General features: G+C 58.5%; 1 protein-coding gene across 1 annotated transcript in view; it reads left to right on the top strand.

The window, feature by feature from the left end:
- Positions 12,287-14,247, top strand: part of MGAT3 (mannosyl (beta-1,4-)-glycoprotein beta-1,4-N-acetylglucosaminyltransferase) — a 29,181-nt gene continuing 27,220 nt past the window's right edge. The window contains exon 1 of the mRNA XM_021091473.1: positions 12,287-12,469. The gene's annotated coding sequence lies outside the window, so the exon portion shown is untranslated. The remainder of the gene's footprint in view (positions 12,470-14,247) is intronic.

Genomic DNA, 14,247 nt, shown 5'->3' with positions numbered 1-14,247 from the left:
TTTGTTATGGCGTTTCTTTTTTTTTTCTTTTTTTGTCTTTTTAGGGCCAGACCCGCGACCTATGGAGGTTCCCAGGCCAGAGGTTGGATTGGAACTGCAGCTGCTGGCCTATGCCACAGCCACAGCAATGCCAGATCTGAGCCTCATCATCAGCCAACACCACAGCTCATGGCAACTCCGGATCTTTAACCCACTGAGCAAGGCCAGGGATCGAACCTGTGTCCTCATGAATGCTAGTCAGATTCATTTCTGCTGAGCCACAACAGAAACTCCTTTTTATGATTTTCTCAATGATGCACAGACCCAGCCAGGTATACACCTCTTGTGCTGGGTCCTCCCGGCCTCCCCGGAGAAGGCTGCCATCATCCAGGTCCTGCTTCTGGTGGGTCTGGTAGAGCCGGTTGTGAGCTGCGAGTCTGCCCCTGGCCCAGCAGCCCCAATGAGTGCTCCAGCCACAGTGGTGGGCAAGCTGACTTGGTGTGGCCTCGGGAAAGGGGGGTTCGGGGAAGCCGACAAGCCCACTGCCACACAGCTTAGGAGGTGTGGCCCTGGGGCTGGGTCCAGGCCTGACCCCACTTAGCCATCACCTAATATGGCTGTGTGACCTTGGGCAGGCGAGATCCAGTCCTGGGCCTTAGCTTCTCCACTGCCAGCTGGTCGCGGGGTTGGTATGTGGGAGCAGCCCAGGACCAACAGAGCCCGGAAGCCTCCTGGGAGGCGGGAGGGGAGCAGCCTGGGCAGGAATGAACGACCCCAGCTCTCTTTATTTATTAATTTATGGAGTTCCCATCGTGGTGCAGTGGAAACAAATCCGACTAGGAACCATGAGGTTGCGGGTTTGATCCCTGGTCTCACCCAGTGGGTTGGGAATTCAGTGTTGCCATGCGCCGTGGTATTGGTCGCAGCTGCGGCTTGGGTCCTGCGTTGCTATGGCTGTGGTGTAGGCCGGCAGCTGTATCTCCGATTCGATCCCTAGCCTGGGAACCTCCATATGCCATGGGTGCGGCCCTAAAAAGACAAAAGACGAAAATAAATAAACAAGCATAAAAACTCCTTGCAGCATAAGGAGGTCCCCAGCCAGGGACCAGATCTAAGGGGCCATTGTGACCTAGGCGGCATCTGCGGCAACACCAGATCCTTTAACCCACTGTGCTGGGTCAGGAATTGAACCTACATCCTGGCGATCCAGAGACGCCGCCGATCCCATTGCACCACAGCGGAAACTCCCCCAACTCGATTTAGAAGCAGCCCATCTCCTGGCTCCAGGGCTGGAGACACTAGAATCTCGGGGTTGTTGGCCAACACAAGGGTAGGAGGCCTGGGAGTTCCCGTCGTGGCGCAGTGGTTAACGAATCCGACTAGGAACCATGAAGTTTCGGGTTCGATCCCTGGCCTCACTCAGTGGGTTAAGGATCTGGCGTTGCTGTGGCTGTGGTGTAGGCCAGGGGCTACAGCTCTGATTGGACCCCTAGCTTGGGAACCTCCATATGCCATGGGTGCAGCCCCACAAAAGACAAAAAAAAAAAAAAAAAAAAAAAAAGGGGTAGGAGGCCTGGCCAGCTCCCGGCTCCCTTCAGGTCCCCAGGTAACAGGTGTCCCCTCCTGCAGCCTCAGGGTCTGCTTTGTGCCCATCAGTGTCTCCTGGGCCCAAGGGCGGGTAGGCCTAGGAGGTGGAGGAAGCGCGCTGGGAAAGCAGGAGCTCTAAAGGTCCCCTGACAGCTCCGGGTTCCAGGCTGGCTCTGCACAGCCAGCTCTGGGCTTCTCCGCCTCTTTTGGCCTCGGTTTCTGCACCTAGAGAGGAAGGAAGGTGGTGGGAGCAGCAGATGACGAGCAAATGGTCCTATGCTGGGAAAGAGTATTTTCCAGCCACACCCAGGGCACGTGGGTTCCCAGGTCTGGGATGGAAAAAAGGCCACAGCTGTCACCAGGGCCACGCAGTGACCATGCTGGCTCCTTAACCCTCTAAGCCATGAGGGAACTCCTGGGAACGAGCGTTTTAAGCTGGCGAACCTCTTCGTGGCAAAGGAGCGAGGCTCACCCGAAATGGGGTCGGGGCGGGGAGCTGTCCTCCCTTCAGCCCCAGAGGAATCATGTCCCGGGTGCTGCAGCGACTGTGGTCAGGACGCTGGGGGCTGGGTGCCATTCCAAGCTCAGCGCCCCCCCACCCCGCTGTGTGACGTGGGCAGGTCACTCCCCTTCCCTGGGCCTCCGCTTCCTCTTTGAAGATAGCTGCAGGGCGGGGTGGGGCGGGATGTAGTCCCCAGGGGGCAGCCCCAGGCCCCAGCTGCTTTGCATCCCCTCCCACCCCTGCCCCGGGCAAGCGACCTGATCTGCTCAGGAGGCTGTGGCACCACCCCCCTTTCCTGTTCAGAGATGACCCATGAGATAAACTGGCAGGAGTGTGGGGACATGGCTTTCAGGAAGCAGCAGGCCTTGAGCAGCGCATGTGTCCAGGCCAAGAGCAAGGGGGGTGGGGGTGGGGAGGGCAGAGTTGGGCAGAGGGGGTCTGGGGGACAGACCCCTGCAGATAGACGGCCCCAGGGTGGTCTCGGCCACCCCAGGCTCCATCAGCCCAAGCAGCTCTGCTGGCTCCGGAGCAGGGAGGACACATCCCTTCCGCCAGACCCCCCACCCCGGCACAAGCCCCTTCTGTGTAGAAAGTGGTCCCACAGCTCCTGCCGGGTGGGCTGAGAGTCCCTGTTTCTGGCAGTTTCTCAGACAGGAGAACCGGAAACGGGCTGGGCTGGGCTGGTGGCCCAGGGGAGGAATGCGGTAGGCAGCCGGAGTGGGTGGGGGAACGCGTGGGCTGGGCCGCCACTCTCACTGTGTGGCCTGTGGACTCAAGGCCATCTCAGGGCCCTGGCAGCTCAGCCCTCCCACAGCCGGCCCCACAAGAGTGACCCCAGTGGGGGACACGGTTAGCAGGGGCTTGGAGGGACTGAGAGGTGTGGCTGTGGACAGCCTGTGCTGTCCCTCAAAAGATAGCCTCGGCTGGGGGCCCCCAGCTCATCTCTGTCTTTCCCCAGAGCAGGAAAGGACAGGGCTGGGGAGAAGGGACAGGAGCAGTGCCACAGGTCTGGGTGGCCGCGGGGAGTCACTTTGTCTTTCGGCCTCAACCTCCTCTTCTGCCACTTGGGGCTGCATGGTCTGCCTCACAGGATGGTTGAGACTCAGAAGCGGTGGCATCCCTGTGCAGACCTGGCACCCTGGAGGGCATCCTGGAGTCTTCAGGTCCCCGGAGGCTCCGGCCAACTCGCCTGACTCATTCCAGTAGAACTTTTTTTTTTAATTTATTTTTTATTTTTTTATTTTTTGCTTTTTAGGGCCACACTCGAAACATACGGAGGTTCCCTGGCTAGGGATCTAATTGGAGCTACAGCTGCCGGCCTACGCCACAGCCACAGCAATGCCAGATCCGAGCCACGTCTGTGACCTACACCACAGCTCACAGCAACACCAAATCCTTAACCCACTGAGCGAGGCCAGGGATCAAACCCGCTACCTCATGGTTCCTAGTCAGATTCGTTAACCACTGAGCCATGACCGGAACTCTACTAGTCAGGTTCTTAACCTGCTGAGCCATGATGGGAGCTCCAGCTGAAGAGTTTTTTTCATTAGAATTTTTGTGAGCACCTGAGCCTCTCCAAGTGCCAAATCCCTGGCCTTCAGGTAGCAGCTGGCAGGAAGGGTACACAGCAGCCAGAAACCTGCCCACAAAAGGAGGCTGCCCATACCCGAGGGATAGGCCCTCCGCCTGGGTCTGCACTAGTCAGGCCATGTCTGGAGAAGGGCAGGGGCAAGAGGGAGAGTGGCTGAGATGGAAAGCTCCAGAAACCCTGTCATAGGAGGAGCAGCTAAAGAATCTGGGAGAAGTGGTACGGGGACTCTGGCCAAATTTCTGAAGGACCGTGGCATCGACGAGGAAGCTGACTCACTCTGACCAGTTCCAGGTGGCAGCATCTAGGATTTCCAACAGCCAAAGCTATTCCACAGAAAAGAGCTGCGATGCACCAGAGAGTGAGGCCTGTGGGGCAGAGGACATGACCTTGAGGTGTGGGGCTCAGATGAGCCCCGTCCAGGCGGCCCCAGCAGCCTCAGGGTGCGCATGGGTCAGAGGTCCCTGCTGAGGCCCCTGCTTGCTGCTCGGCTCCCAGGAGGTGAGCCAGCCCCCGCCCTGTGGGCCTTTCTCTGTGGCCGACCCACAGAACAAGTATCATGGGTGAATTTTTCTCTTTGTCCACTCCCAGCTCTCAGCCTGGCTCCAGCCAGACTGCCAGGGCTCCCCTTGGCACCCCGTTATTTGCACTTCTGGTCATCAAAAGGACCAGAGGCCCTGCTGACCCAAAGGCCCTCTGAGGCCCATGGCTTCCAGGCTCCGATAAATGGAAACAGACTGGATCTTCCGAAGGTCACCTTCCAGGCCTAGGACAGGTGACTGACGGGCCGCAGGCAAGGTCTTGCTTGGCCCAGCAGCTGTGAGAAAGGAACTTCACTGATGGGACCCGGGAGCCAAAGCCGCCCACTGAGTGGGCCAGACTGAGCCAGCATCGTGGGCTTGTGTCCCCACCTCTGTTTATGGCGTTTCAAGGCACCTTTGCCAAATCAGGTGCTGGCGGTGTGGCTAAGAGTGTCAGTTGCAAGCAGGAGGGAGCTCTGGGAGGCCCGGGCCCCGTCCTGCCCTCCCGGTGGTGGTGGGGCCCGCGGGAATGTGGTCGTGCGAGTCTATGGGGAGTGCCCAGCAGGATTTGTGGCTGCACATGGGGTGTGTCTGAGTGTCTCTGTGGACAAAGGATTGATGTGTAAGTGTGAGTGTGTGGGAGCGTGTGAGTGTGACACGCGGGTGGGGGGTCTCTCCGTGGGTGAACCTACTATGTGCACGTGCCAAGTGTAGGCACACAGGTGTAGTTGTGTCCACTCCTCTCTCCTGGCATGACCCGGCCCCCAAGCCTTCCTCCTGGGCTGGCATCTGCTGCAGTGGGTGTGAACTGCTCAGCTGGTGACTCAGCCCAGTTCTGGGCGAGTGTGGGGTCCTGGGAGCATGTGAGGGTTCTCAGGCTGAATCACTCCCTCCGTGTCCCCTTCACACTTTCTGGCTCTAACTAGCCCCTTCCCTGTCCATCCTCAGCCTGGATGCCCTCTTCCCTCCTTTATTTATTTTACTTTATTTTTAATTTCAGGGCCACACCTGCAGCATATGGAAGTTCCCAGGCCAGGGGTCGAATCAGAGCTGCAGCTGCAGCCACAGCAACTAGGGATCCGAGCTGAGTCTGTGACCTACACCACAGCTCACGGCAACACTGGAGCCTTCACCCACTGCGCAAGGCCAGGGATTGAACTCAAGAAAAGAATGCAGGTGAAAGGGCAATTTGGAAGCTCACAGGATCCCCCAAGTGTGGAAGGGGCATGGAAGAACTGGGGGAGGGGACTCCAAAAGGGCAGGGGAGCCCACGAGTCCCCCAGCTGGGCCCCAACCCTTTGAGAATTCTACAACAGACATGGACCCTCTTCCAGAAAAACACGCAAGGGTAATGCACCTGTCCACACATGCCAGGGCGTTTTCACATCCACACCTGCATATACCCGCACCCGTGTTTACACATGGATGTACACACTCACGCAGGCCCACAAACAAGCACACCCAGCCACAGGGGATTTTAGAAGATTCCTGGACCCCCTAGCTTCCCTGGTAATGGACTCCAGTCTAACCCAGCCCCTTCAGCTGACCAGTGTGGAAACGGGCTTTGCAGAAAGGGACTTGTCCAAAGTCACCCAGGCAGAGAGGGCCTGACCAGTAGGATATGGCCCAGACAAGCCTGGAGTATCAGGCGACCCCTGCCTCGGGACTCTCTGTGCCCCAGAACTGAGCAGCGCACCAAAGAAAATCCCCGTCTCCTCCTTGCACCCAAAGAGCTCACAGAGAGGCCAGGATACCAGACAGGAAGTGCTCAGGCTCCTAGGAGGGCCTCAGGCACCTGTAGGGGTCCGTGAAGGTGGAAATTCAGGGGGAGGAAGGCAGAGGAGACACATGGCACTGCACCCTCGATGCTGGGATGGATGGAATAAATCTTTGGAGATGAGGCTGGGAAGGGCTCTGAAGGCAACATCCAGCAGCAGCAAAGGCCTTGAGGTGGGAACTCTCCAAACTGGGCATGAGCAAGGCCTCTGGGAGCCAGAAGTCAGAGTGGCCTTCAGGGGTAGGGGGTTTGTGGGTAGGGTCTTTTTTTTTTTTTTTTTTTTTTAATATAGTTGATTTACAATGTTGGGTTAGTTGGGTTGGGTCTTGAAGGGTGAGTAGGAGTTTTTCCAAAAAAGCTCTCTGAGCATGACTAATCATAAGCAGCCAGAAGTCAGAGTGGCCTTCAGGGGTAGGGGGTTTGTGGGTAGGGTCTTTTTTTTTTTTTTTTTTTTTTTAATATAGTTGATTTACAATGTTGGGTTAGTTGGGTTGGGTCTTGAAGGGTGAGTAGGAGTTTTTCCAAAAAAGCTCTCTGAGCATGACTAATCATAAGCATTTCAGAAGCTGCTTGCTGTGCGCCTTGGGGAGGGGATCAGTAATAAGGGAATGGATGGATGGATGGACGAATGAGTGGAGCACATGTGGGGGAAGGCGGGAGAGGATGCCAGGTCTGGTGACTCCATCTGGCAGGTGATGAGGTAGGAGGGGGATTAACATGCATCGAATACGTCAGCTGCCAGCCCACACGGGGTCAGGCAGCCACCTCATGCCCACTCTATAGATGAAGAAGCCAGAGCTTTGTGCCAGCTCATTCTGCTCGTGGCACCTCCAAGGCCCCTCCCCTCGAGGAGCCTTGGCAGGGATGCTGCTTGGCCCTCATCACGGCTCGGCTCAGGGGACTCACCACCTGGAGACCCAGGCCAAGCATGAGATGACCCAGGGAGGGCGGAATGTAGCTCCCGCGGGCCAGGCAGCAGCTGCCAAAAGGGATTAACAGACCCAGCGATTGTTTCCAGAGGCCAATGGGCCCCAGGTGAAAGGGGACAGCAGCTCGGTAAGGTGACACTCGCCTCGGGCTGGCTAATCTTGTATCTGGGCTTCTCTCAGCTCCAGGCTCCCACTGCTGCCTTGTCAGGTGGCCTGGCCCCAGAGGAGGGCGTGGAAAGGGAGGACCACCTGCAGAGCCTCTGCCTGCCCGGGATCCCCCTTGATGGTGTGGAGACAGGATGGGAAGTGAGCAAGGGGGGCGGAGGGGGTGGAGCCAGGGAGGGGGTGGAGCTGTCCAGGCTCCACTAATATCACTGTGATGACTGGGCAGGATTATCCCCATTTTCCTGGTGGGGAAATGGAGGCCAAGGACACTGAAATGACTAAATATGCAGTGGACCTGGATTAGAGCCCAGGCCTTTTTTTTTTTTTTTTTTTCTCCTCTTCTTTTTGCTTTTTAGGGCCGCACCCACGGCATATGGAGGTTCCCCTGCTAGGGGTCAAGTTGGAGCTACAGCTGCCGGCCTACACCACAGCCATAGCCATGTAGGATCCGAGCTGAGTCTGTGACCTACACCACAACTCACGGCAATGCTGGATCCTTAACCCACGGAGCGAGGCCAGGGATCGAACCCGCGACCTCATGGTTCCTAGTTAAATTCATTTCTGCTGCACCACAACAGGAACCCCTTTTTTCTTTTCTTTTTTTCTTTTTTGGCTGCCCCATGGCATGTGGAGTTCCCAGGCCCACAATCAGATCTGAGTTGAGTTTCAACCTAAGCTGCAGCTGCGGCAACAACCAGATCCTTTAGCCCACGGTGCCGGGTCGGGGATTGAACCTTTGTCCCAGGGCTCCCAAGATGCTGCAGATCCTATTGCCCCACAGCGGGAATTCCTAGACCCGAGGTCTTCATCACACAGCTTCTTGGCCTCCTGGGTGCCAGGTCTCTGTACACACTTGGAGGGGAAGAGACTATGGCCTCGGGAGTTGCCTCGGCAGCTCCCTTAGAGGTGGGCTCCGGCCTGCAGGGCCTATACTGGAAGGGTGGAGAGGGGTGGCCTGGTGTGCCCGGCTCTGCCAGGGGCAGGTACTATGTGACCAGGCAAGTGGGGCGGGTGGAAGGCTCTTGCCACACGCAGCCCCCAACATGCCACCAGAGAACCCTGAGTAGACAGAGGCTGACGCTGGTGTGGCCCCAACCAAGTCTGACGCCCCTGTGGCCTCCCCAGAAGCTTGAGACTCTGGGGGGTTTGGGAGAACAAGGACCCAAGTGGGAAGAGCACGGAGGATGAGAAAGCGGGGGGCCCTGGGGTCTCCCTGACCCCGCCAGCTCTGGGCCAGGCCGGCTAATACTGCTTTTTTTCCTCCACACAACCGCCCGCCCTGGGGGGTGTCTGCCTTTAAGCCCTGCTGCACTGGCTTAAGAGCACCCACGTATGGGTGGAGGAGCCCCAGTGAGGGTTGCAGGGTGACCACCCTGGGGACGCAGCTCTTCCAAGGGGCCATTTTCAGACAGGTCAAAAGGGTCAGTCACTGGTGTTTGTTTGTTTGTTTGTTTTCAGTTTGTTTTTGGATAAGTACTAAGCTTGCACAGCAGGAATTCATTCTTTTTTTTTTTTTTTTTTTTTTACCCCTGCAAATATTTATTGAGTACCTCCTGCACGCCCAGCCCTGTCCTCAGGGCTCAGGAGAAGGTGGTCCTGTAGCGAAGATACACTGCGTGGCAGACCCAGAGGAGAACGTCATGTGCAGGACCCACTTCACCCTCTGAGTGGCCCTAGCAAGGAGGCTCCCTTCTTCCCATTTTACAGACGAGGAAAATGAGGGTTGAGCCACTTACACAAAAACGCAGACGGAAGCCAGATCCCTCTGGTTCCTGAATCTGGTTTCACTGTGAGCAACGTAGCCTCCCCACAAGCCCCACCTCTCACTCCGCCCCACAAGCCTCCCCACAAGCCCCACAAGCCTCCCCACAAGCCCCACCTCTCACTCCACCAGGGTAGGGCCTGGGGGCTCAAGGACAGGCCACCATAAAGTGCAAGGGTTTTGTACCTTATTCAGGAAAAAAAAAAAAAAAAAAAAAAAGGAGTTCCTGTCCTGGTGCAGCGGAAACAAATCCAACTAGGAACCAGGAGGTTGCAGGTTCCATCCCTGGCCTCGCTCAGTGGGTTGGGGATCCGGCGTTGCCCTGAGCTGCAGTGTAGGTCGCAGATGCTGCTCGGATCTGGTGTTGCTGTGGCTGTGGTGTAGGCCAGCGGCTCCAGCTCAGATTCAACCCTTAGGCTGGGAACCTCCTTATGCCGCAGGTACGCCCCTAAAAAGACAAGAAGACAAAAAACAAACCAAAAGGGAGTTAAACTATAAGTGTAATGGATTGGTTTTTAGGTCACCATAAAATGGCTTCACATCAAATGAACTGCATCCAAAAAAAAAAAAAAAAAAAAAATGTCAAGGCAGGTAAAATTCTTACATACAGGGAATCTGTCTGGGTGGCCTAGGCTGGGGCTGGAAATCTTACTCCCCACTGGCCACCCTTCAGTAACTTTCAAATTTGCACTGTGCAGCTATTATCTATTCACCCAAATCAATTTAAAAATTTCAAAGGACAAAAAGGCATATTTGTGGCTCAGGCCTTGATCTGAACCTGCAGGGCTCATAATCTTGGGGGGAGCCAGAGCTTGTCAGGGACAGAAAGAGCACACACTAGAGGTGACAGGTGAATGCTAGGCACCCACCAGGAGCATCCTGGCAATGACAGTGGAGAATGAGAAAGCCCCACAAACCTGGGCTCGAGCCTTGGGCTTGTCACCCTACCTCCTTCCCTTTCCTGGGAGCTGTGAAAACTGAGGGATATGATATTTTGTGCTCCATCCAAGATTCAGACATGCCCAGAACAAATCTGTTGGGGGAAGCCACACCAGAAACAGTGCTTCTCTTATGGGCAGAGGGATGCTCTGATGTAGGAGTGGGAGGATGAGAGAGCAGACTCCCCTGGGGACATCGTGGGGTAGGGGGGCTAGGAAAGTGTCTCTGACAGGGCCCTTTCCAGACGGCAGGAATCTCCAGGCAGAGACACAGAGCTGGGCATGGAGAGGTGCAGGTGAGTGTGTGTGAGCAATAGTGAGGGTTCCATTGGTGTGAAAAAACAAAGGCAGAGAGTCTGCTAGGGAGGCAGGTCGGGAGGAAGAGGAAGCTGACATTTTGAGGGTAAAATAGATGGGATTTGGGAGGAGTGACAGAGTACCAGGAGCAGGTGGGTCATGGGGAGGCTACAAAGGGCAGTGCCCGCTAGGAAGAAGAATGGCCCACTCTCAGGGTCCATCGATAAAGTTTTATTAGAACTTAGCCATGCTCATTCCTCAACATAATACCTATGGTTGATTTTATGCTACAATGGCAGAGCTGAGTCATTGAGACAAGACCCCATGGGCAGCAAAGTCTAAACATTTGACTATCTGGCCCTTACAGACAATAGCTTGCCCACCTCTGGCTTAGAGGAAACTTTTGGGGAGAGAACAGTAGAGGGTGATGCTGGAAAAGGGGACGGATCCAGGTCACTAGGGCCTCCTTCTCTGCCCAAGCATCAAGCTTAAGCTGAGAGCAAGTAGAAGCCACCAAGGGTTCAGGGAGGTGGGGGACCTGCTCTAATGAATCTTGGAGAAGAGTCTCCCTGGCTGCTTAGAAAGAAAGGATTAAGGTGCGCCAAGGACACCTGGAGCGGGAGGCAGCTCCAAAGGCCCGTGTGACCACCCTTAAGAAGGTTCGCTAGCCTTGGGAGTTGCCCTGGTGGCTCAGTGGTTAACGAATCTAACTAGGAACCATGAGGTTGCGGGTTCCATCCCTGGCCCTGCTCAGTGGGTTAAGGATCCGGCGTTGCCGTGAGCTGTGGTGTAGGTCGCAGACGCGGCTCGGATCCCGCGTTGCTGTGGCTCTGGCGTAGGCCGGCGGCTACAGCTCCAACTGGACCCCTGGCCTGGGAACCTCCATGTGCCGCGGGAGCGGCCCTAGAAAAAGGCAAAAAAAGACAAAAAAAGGCAAAAAGCCAAAAAAAAAAAAAAAAAAAGGTTCGCTAGCCTTGAGGCATCTCCTGCCCTCCCACCACGCACCTTTGCGGCCGGTCTGCACCAGTGCCGCTGCATACCCAGGATGCCCTGCGCACGCGGGCGGAAGTGATTACTCGACGGGTTCCCCCCAGAGCGGAAGGAACCCCTGGAAGGGCGCGAAGCACGAGGAGGCCGCCTCGCAGATCCGAGCCAGAGCATGAGGGGCCAAGGTGTGAAGTACAGGGGGCTTGGAGAACCGCTGCTGGCTGAGTGGCAGTTGAGGAAGCTCTAGAGGTGGGTAGTGCCCTGGGCTCTCCAAGGGCACGGGAGCGAGTCAGGGGGCGGAGGGGAGTTGCCTCGTGGAGTCGGGGGGCCAGGCCTAGGAGAAAGGGCGCACGCACAGAATTGCTTTGGTCGTATGCATGATAGAGGGGGTCAGAGGACCACAGGTACATCCGCCATTCACCCAGACACACATAGACCCGTATAGACGCGCTAACAGGCCTGGCTCAAAGCTGGCATCACAATACAAGACCAGGCCTCTGCACACGGTCACAAATGCCATAAACACCGTCACAGCCACCCAGAGCCAGGTACGCACACAAAACAGGGCCTAAATTAGACTCTGTGCACACGGTCACAGATGAGTGCACACACTCACGGTCCAGGTACAGATGCAGGCACAGCCGCTGGGATCCACGCCCATGAACACACAGGAAAAGACCCGGGTACACGCTGCAGGTCACACAGACCCAGGCACACTGCGAAACGCAGGCACACACATCCATGCGCACACGGAACCGGACACGGGGACCCACGCACATGCCAGACAAACACACTCTCTGACCCGACCCGCCTCCCATCGCACACACACAACCGCACAGGACGCACCCGGCCGTGGGCTGGCGCACGCACGGTCACAGGCAGGGGCGCGCGCGCGCGCGCACGCACACACACACACAGACACAATTTGATCACACACGCGGGAGGCGCGGAACAGCGGCGACTGAGACTACGGTCAGAGGCGCCCCCGGCCCGGCGAGACGAGCGGAGCCCGGCTGGAGGCGGAGGGGAGGGGGCGCCGGTGGGGCGGGGCGGGGGCCGGAGCCGCCCGAGCCTGGCGGGAGCTGGCACCTCTGCGCGCGGCTCTCGGGCCTCGCCTCCGCACCCCCCGCGCGCCTCCCGTGGGGCCCTCCCTCGCGCTGGTCCGCTCGCCCGGCCCCCGCCGCGGCCCCGGGGTGCAGGCAGGCGGCCGCGCCTGGCCCGCGGGACGGGGTGGAGGGGGGCGGGGGGCGGGGATCGGGGCCGGGCCGGGGCCGCGCCGCCTGCGATGCCGGGCGCCCGCCGCAGCCGCTGCCGCCGGAGCCCGGGATGGGGCGAGAGGCTGCGGCGGAAGCCAGCATCTCCCCGCCGGGGGCCCCGGGGGCCGCGGAGCCGCCGCCGCCGCTGCTGCCGCCGCTGCTGAGACCTGGCGGGCGATGGGTGAGTTGACCCTGGCGAATTGGGGCCCCGCGCCGCAGCCCCTCCATCACCGCACTCCCGGCCCTCCGCCTCCATCTCCGCGCCTCCTCCCCCGAGCTCACGGCCGCCCCTAGTCACGGCTCCCACAGCCCCCTCCCTGAGCGTGACCTTTGGGGGCGGGGGCAGGAGCACTAGGGTGGGGGGTCGAGGTGGGGGGCCGAAGTGGGGAAGCGGATGCTGGGGCGGCTGCTCAGCGCTGGCGTCCCCTCCCCCAACCCGGCCGCTCTGCGGAGCTTTCCTTGGCCCTGGAGGGCAAAGCCTCATCCCCCGACCCCCAGTCCCCGGCCTGGGCGGGGGGCGACCCGGAGGCGCGAGGCTCGAGCCAGGCTTTGTGCGCTGCGCCCCCTGACAAACCTCCCGCGCGGCGCGGGGCTGGGGGTGGGAGGCCTCATCCGACCCCGGGCTGCGGTGGCGGAGGTGGCTGCGGAGGCCCAGGCGCAGTCAGGGTGCTGGGCGGGCGTGGAGGCCGGGACCAGGCAGAGGGGAGTGGGGAAAGAACCCCAACCCTTTCTGGCGGGGGAGGGCCCACTTTTTCCACTGTATTACCCAGGGTGGGGGAAGGAGCCTGATGGGGGGTGGGGGCGGCATAAATACCTGCAAACAGTGAGTTCTGGAACCAGGAGTGGTGAGGGGAGTGGCACCTGGATTGTGTTGTGGGGGGATGCCTAAGTTGGGGTGCCAAAGAAACAGCTAGTGGGACCTGAGGTGCGGTGACTCTTACAGCTTTGCCAGCCTTCCTAGAAGCCAGAGTGGGCCTTACCCCAGAGACATGGGTCCATGGTTTCCCAGCACTGCTGCTCTCCCCATCCCTAGAGCACTCCTCTTCCCTCCAGGGGCACCAGTCCAGATCTGCCTTGGTGGAGGAGTTGTGGGCACTGTCCCGGGCATTTACTAAAAATCCAGGCAATGGGCCAAGCCTGGGGATGGAAGGACGAGCAAGACGAGGGCCTCCCCAACCCCCCACCTGGAGGAGCTGGCAGTTCGGTGGGGCCATCAATGCTTCTGAGCTCTCAAGAGCTAGGCACAGGGGCCTAGGAAAGTTTGGAAAAGAGGCTGTCAGCCCAAGGGGGAACGAGAAGTTGCTTGAAGACATAAAAGGAAACTGAAAGGGTTTGCTTGGTAGAGAAAAGTGGGAAGGGCATTCTGGGCGAAGGGCGGGCATCAGAGATGTGAGTGCAGGGTGCGTGCTGAGAGCTGGAGGTGGGCTTGGTCAGGCACTGCCAGGGCCAGAATGCGAAGCCAGAGGAAGAGGGGAGCCAAGGCTGGAGGGAAGGGGGCCAGGTGGAGGCGAGATGGTAGGCCACACCAGGGAGCTGGCAGGAAGATAGTGGGCCAAGAGCTGACAGGGCTGGTATGGCGCCCCTGGCTCCACTGTGCGCCTCCTGAGGGTCCGCGTGGTGCCCCGGATGTGGTCAGGGTTGCAGGACCCACGTTGGTGATGCCATTTACTGTGGTGGTTGGAACACCTCAGGCTGGTCAGCTTTCTGAACCTCAGTTTCCACATCTGTTAAATGGGGAGAATCTGTCACAGGGTTGCGACGAGGACGGCAGGAGATGCTGCATTCAGGTACCCGGCACCCGAGAAGCACTTGGGAGGCCGGCTGCTGCGTTGGTGTTTTTACCTGTAAAACAGGGACATGGATTCCAGCTGGCGGGCCATGTCCCCTTCATGGGTGGCATTGAGGTCACGTGAGGGCTGGATGTGGCCAGGAGGTAGCCGAGGCCTGGGGGAACTGTGT

The sequence above is a fragment of the Sus scrofa genome, chromosome 5 (assembly GCF_000003025.6).
Source record: "Sus scrofa isolate TJ Tabasco breed Duroc chromosome 5, Sscrofa11.1, whole genome shotgun sequence".
Lineage (NCBI taxonomy): Eukaryota > Metazoa > Chordata > Mammalia > Artiodactyla > Suidae > Sus > Sus scrofa.
This window is presented reverse-complemented; position numbering and strand designations above follow the sequence as displayed.